Raw genomic sequence first — 5940 nt, 5'->3', positions numbered from 1 at the left:
GGGAAAGGCAGAGGGAGAAGCAGACTCTCCACTGAGCCAGGAGCCCAACGTGGGACTCGATCCCAGGACCCAGAGATCATGACCTGATCGAAGGCAGACGCTTAACCGTCTGAGCCACTCAGGTAGGTACCCCTAAGAGAGGTGATCTTTGTAGGGTTTAAAAAAATTTTTTTTTGTTAACATATAATGTATTATTTGCCCCAGGGGTACAGGTCTGTGAATCGTTAGGCTTACACAATTCACAGCACTCACCATAGCACATGCCGTCCCCAATGTCCGTAACCCAGCCACTCTATCCCTACCCTCCACCGCCCAGCAACCCTCAGTTTGTTTCCTGAGATTAAGAGTCTCTTACGAGGGGCGCCTGGGTGGCTCAGTGGGTTAAAGCCTCTGCCTTCGGCTCAGGTCATGATCCCAGCGTCCTGGGATCGAGCCCCGCATCGGGCTCTCTGCTCTGCTTCCTCCTCTCTCTCTGCCTGCCTCTTTGCCTACTTGTGTCTGCCAAATAAATAAAATCTTAAAAAAAAAAAAAAAAAGAGTCTCTTACGATTTGTCTCCCTCCCGATCCCATCTTGTTTCATTTTTCCCTTCCCTAGCCCCCAAAATCCCTGTCCTGCCTCTCAAATTCCTCATATCAGGGAGATCATACGACAATTGCCTTTCTCTGATTGACTTTTTTCACTCCACTTAATACCCTCTAGTTCCATCCATATCGTTGCAAACGGCAAGATTTCATTTCTTTTGATGGCTGCATAGTATTCCATTGTGTGTGTGTGTGTGTACACACACACACATACCACATCTTCTTCTTCTTCTTCTTTTTTTTTAATACCACATCTTCTTTATCCATTCATCTGTTGATGGACATCTAGGTTCTTTCCATAGTTTTGCTATTGTGGACATTGATGCTATAAACATTTGGGTGCACGTGCTCCTTTGGATCCCTACATTTGTATGTTTAGGGTAAAAACCCAGTAGTATGATTGTTGGGTTGTAGGGTAACTCTATTTTCAATTATGCAGGGTTTTTTTTTAATATTTTATTTATTTATTTGACAGAGATCACAAGTAGGCAGAGAAGCAGGCAGAGAGAGAGGAGGTAGCAGGTTTCCCGCTGAGCAGAGAGCCTGATGCAGGGCTTGATCCCAGGACCGCAGGATCATGATTCGAGCTAAAGGCAGAGGCTTTAACCCACTGAGCCAACAAGATGCCCCCAATTATGTAGGGTTTTTAACAGAGATTCTTAATTCTGATGTGTGAACATGTCCAGGGGGCATTTCTTTTCTCACAGTGATCGAGGGGTGCCTCTGCTAACTTAGTGGTCTGAGGCCAGACCTACCAGACATCCCTCAGTGCTCAGGACAGCTCCCTGGAGAAACATTTTGCAAAGATCTCTCTACCTGTGCAGAGGAATTGTGTGAAATATGGAGGAAGAAGAAGTGGAGGTTGAAATCAGGGTGACTCGTAGGAACACTATTGCGATCGTTTCAAATCAGGAGCTGGCCAGGCAGCTGGGGAGGAAGCCTGCACTAACTTGGAAGGAGACAGGTTGAGAGGTAACTAAGAAATAGAAGCAATAAACTCTGTGATCAGTGACATGAGTCCCACTTCAAGGAAAGAGAAGGGATGTAAACGTGAAGGAAGGTAGACAGGTATAAATGTGAGACCTTGGGCAAGTTACCTAACCTCTTTGTGTCTAATTTCCTCATCTGTAAAACGAAGATAAAAATAATACATCACAGGGATGTGAAGATAGCAGGAACTGGGTTAATTCATATAAAGTGCACTGCCTGACATAGGGAAGCACTAGGGGAGTATTTGACATTGTAGTTGTAGATGTATAGATAAATAGATATGTAGAAATATTAACAGAAAAGTGGTGGGAAGGATAAATGAGTGGATAGATGGAAGGATGGACAGACAGGTGGATGAGTGGTTGCATGGATGGTAAAGAAATTGATAAATGAATTTTGAATGTGGAGGATGAAAGAGAGAGCATGATCCCTGCAATGTTTTTCCAGAAGCAGTTTTGAGCACAGATTTGAGCCAACAGTTTCTCCCTTCTTCCTTTATGTGCCACGACCAGGGTACCAGGGGGGCTTTGGTTTATGGAACAGAGTCATGACAAATGACAGCTGACCCCGATAGGGCCACTGGAAGCATGCAGTAGGCAAGTAGGAACCTGAATGACAGAAATGGGTCGCAGATGTCCCCTGTCTTGGGCCATGTGCTACGTGGAGGAGCGAAATCGGACAGTTCTTTGCCACTTTGGCTCAGGGTATCACAGCCTCACCATTGTCAGCTCTCTGGACGTTTTGTCTCTCACCCCCTTTCTCTGTTCTGCTGTTTACAACATTCACCGTCGAACAACACATCCAGTACATTACCTCAAAAGACATGGACCTGGGACTCAGAACACCTGTGCTCTAACATGGACAATAAAGCTAGTTTCTGGTCTTGAAACTAGTTGGTCATGTCACCTCTCTAGCTTCCGTTTGGGGATATGTAAAATAAATGGAGTGCACTAGAACGTGCCTAAAGTTTCTTATAGCTCTAACACGCATGCACCTGCAACCTGACTGGACCCTTCTCTCATTGTCCTTGTCCCTCACCTCAACACTCTCCTCTGTATCTTCACCATGTCCTTGGTGTGCAGTGCCCTCCTCTCCTTGTGCATCCACTAACCTCCTAGACAGGTGTCAAATGTCAGTGCTACCTTCCCTGTGAATCATTCCTTCGCACCCTCCAGCTTAGATGCTTGCTCCTCTGTGTACCCAGCTACTGTGTAAGCACCTGAATTACAGCGATATCCTCTGGGACTTGTCCGCATGCCTCTCTTCCCCATAAGGTGGCATGCCTTTAATACAGAAATTACATTTTGTATCACTCAGGGCTGGAGATCAGAGAAGAGAATCCACTCCAACCAGTTCAAGCTGGAAAGGATTTACTGTAGCTATTATATGGCTTATGGAGTCATGCGGAGGGAAAAGTAAGCTCAAGATTAGGCTTTCAGGAACCACTCACAAAGCCACTCTGCAGATACAGAGCCCTTGCTACCTCTTCTGGTAACAGGAAATCTCCAGCTTCCCGACAGTACCATCTTTCTCTCTGCAACTATCTCATAGGCAAATTCTCAGAAAGAGCCCAAGAGTCTGTTAAGCCATCCCCATCCCTGTTTGGACAATGTTTTTTGTACCAGGGCCACCCCCTAAACTTCTGAGCGATCTGGAGATTGATGGCACTGGAGTCGGGAGCTGAGTGTGGTCCAAAGAACTGTAGCCAAAGGAAGTTCCGTTCATTGGACACAAACATGGTGGAAGGATCTGCTGGAAAAGAGGGAATGGCCACTACGTTCCCTCTTTCCTTTGGCTGAGAGCAATTTTCCCTCTGCCAGTAGGGTTCTTAGTGATCTGTGACATGTCCGTCACCTGGCAGGGTGTCAATTACATTTAAATCTGCTCTTACCTCGAGCAACCTTTTCAGCTTGTGTCTTATATAGAGCACCAACCGCTCTCACAAAAATAGGCCAGGATCATAGAATCTGGGGCATCGGAAGAGGTTCAGGGGTCATAAAAATCCGGGAGTTACCAAATACTGCTTTGTAGCAGAAAGAGAAAAATCGGACATTGTATCTAGCTTTGTTTTATCTAAATGTATTCAATTTAAAGACCTGGCCAAAGATTTTCTTTGTCTTCCTATTTCTTCAGTGATAAATGGTATTTGTAGCTCATAGCTTTTTTCTATTTGGGCTTTTCTTGGCAAAATAACAATGAGGATGTCGTTGTTAATCATCCCTCTGAGTTGCTTATTGATTTTTAATCTATTCTGATCACGTCCCTAGAGGTCTATACCCCCAACTCCGCCATGACTCCTTTGTCCGTTTCATCCTTCATTCCTGATCATGTACCAGGATACAGACTTCAGGGTCTCAAGACACTGAACACGTACCCGGACGGGTGGTAGGACTTCAAGATAGAGAGTCACACCTTCTGTGATTCTTTGTCACAGGCCCATCTCATGTCACATCACACAACTGTTCTGACACTCTGCTGTTCTGAATAAGGCCCGGCTCACGTGTGAGAAAGGAAGCTGTGTGTGTAGCTCATCTTGGTGTGTTCTCTCTACTTCGGCCAAGGTTATTTCCCTCTTTCTCTTATCACTTAAAATATGTGTTCCACTTGTATCTATCCGAACTCCAGCTTTCTTTCTACCTGTATCTGTTACATTTCTGGGACTTCTCTTCCTCTAGTGCTTCTGATGATCTAATTTCTCTTAAATCCAAACTCATTCTTTATGATAAGGGACGGGAGCCTATGACCTCATCTATCAGTTTGCAAGCAATTTGCTTATCAAAATACATGTTATTTCACTCAAGGCTGCTCTCCTGGGCCTGTAAGCCCTCCGAGCCACTTCCTTCACACCCACCCCCAGGGACACAGAGAGTTCTGCTCTGTGTCCCTGGGGGTGGGTGTACCCTGCAAGCTGAGCTCCTCAGACTCCTGTGTCCGCCATTTCCAGCTGGACTTGTTGGGTGGGAAGTGGGGATCAGGGAAAGTGGAGAGCCTCAGGCTCTAGCACAAAGTATCTCTCTTCTTGGTGGTCCCACCACTGCCCAACAGGTGCATCAAGCTCCCTGCTTCTATCAGGTGACCCTAGACCTTGGTCCTCTCCCCTATCTCCCCTCAGCCTAGGGAGCTGGAGAGGCTACTTGATGATGATGCTCTGGGGCACCCCTGCCATAACCGTTCAGAGAGATCTCTCTTTTCCAGGCTGGACCTCCGCTGATATAAGGATAAATTCTCAGAAGCAGGGGCACCTGGGTGGCTCAGTCCATTAGGCCTCTGCCTTTGCTTGGGTCATGGTCTCAGGGTCCTGGGATTGAGCCCCACGTTGGGCTCCCTGCTCAGCAGGGAGCCTGGTTCTCCCTCTTCCCTTCCCCCCTTCTCCAGATTGTGCTCTCTCACTCTCTTGCTCTATTTCAAATAAATAAATAAAATCTTTCAGAAAAATTCTCAGAAGCTGAATTATGAGGTCAAAACCCAAGATTTTTAAAAGCAAAATTTAAAGACATTTCTTCCTGCTGTCTTTCTCTCCCGTAAGCTCTCCCCTCTACCTGTCAACCTCCATATGCAGCCAGGCCCTTCTCCTGTCACCCCATCTCTTTACATGTCTCAGCCTCTGGGCACTGGACTATCCCTCTGGTCACATGACACTTAAAAATTGATAAAACAAAGAGGTAAGGGGGAAAACCACCACTTCCTGGTGGTAATTGATATCTATGCTTTCAGAACATGCTCAGGCAAGTGGAAAGAATAAGCAATTATCTGGATCATTCAAGCAAACATTAACTCCCCTTTATCTGGCATGAGTGAGTACTGAAAGAGAAGGAAAATTAGAATTAATTATTAACATCTTTAAAATCGCCAGAATTAGGTAGAGGGTAAGTGAATTCATCACTGTTTTTTTTCTTTTTTAAAGATTTTATTTATTTGACGGGGAAAGAGGAAATACAAGCAGGGGGAGGGGCAGAGGGTGAAGGAAAAGCAGGCTTCCCACTGAGCAGGGAGCCCGAGGTGGGCTTGATCCCAGGACCCTGAGCCACCCTGGCACCCCACCATTTCATTTTCTATGAGAGTCTCCTGAGGGAATGATATCTGCTTGGCCGTTGCAACACCAGGTTTTTAATTTTGGTAGGAATCCACCAAGGAGTGAAGTGCCCTTTGCCATTTGTGGAACTGAGCCTGTTAGTGGCTTTGACTCCGCACTGCCGGGTAAGAGGGCTCGGGCACTGCCTCCCAGGCTGTAGAGATGGGTGCTGGGAAGCTGAGCCTGCTTCTTTGTATCGCCTCAGCCTCAGCTCTCAGGAGAAACGAAGCTGTCACCCAAACTTGGGGAAATGTCTGACTTCGGGTTGTAATTTACCAAATAAAAGCTATCAACT

The sequence above is a fragment of the Neovison vison genome, chromosome 4 (assembly GCF_020171115.1).
Source record: "Neovison vison isolate M4711 chromosome 4, ASM_NN_V1, whole genome shotgun sequence".
NCBI lineage: Eukaryota > Metazoa > Chordata > Mammalia > Carnivora > Mustelidae > Neogale > Neogale vison.
This window is presented reverse-complemented; position numbering follows the sequence as displayed.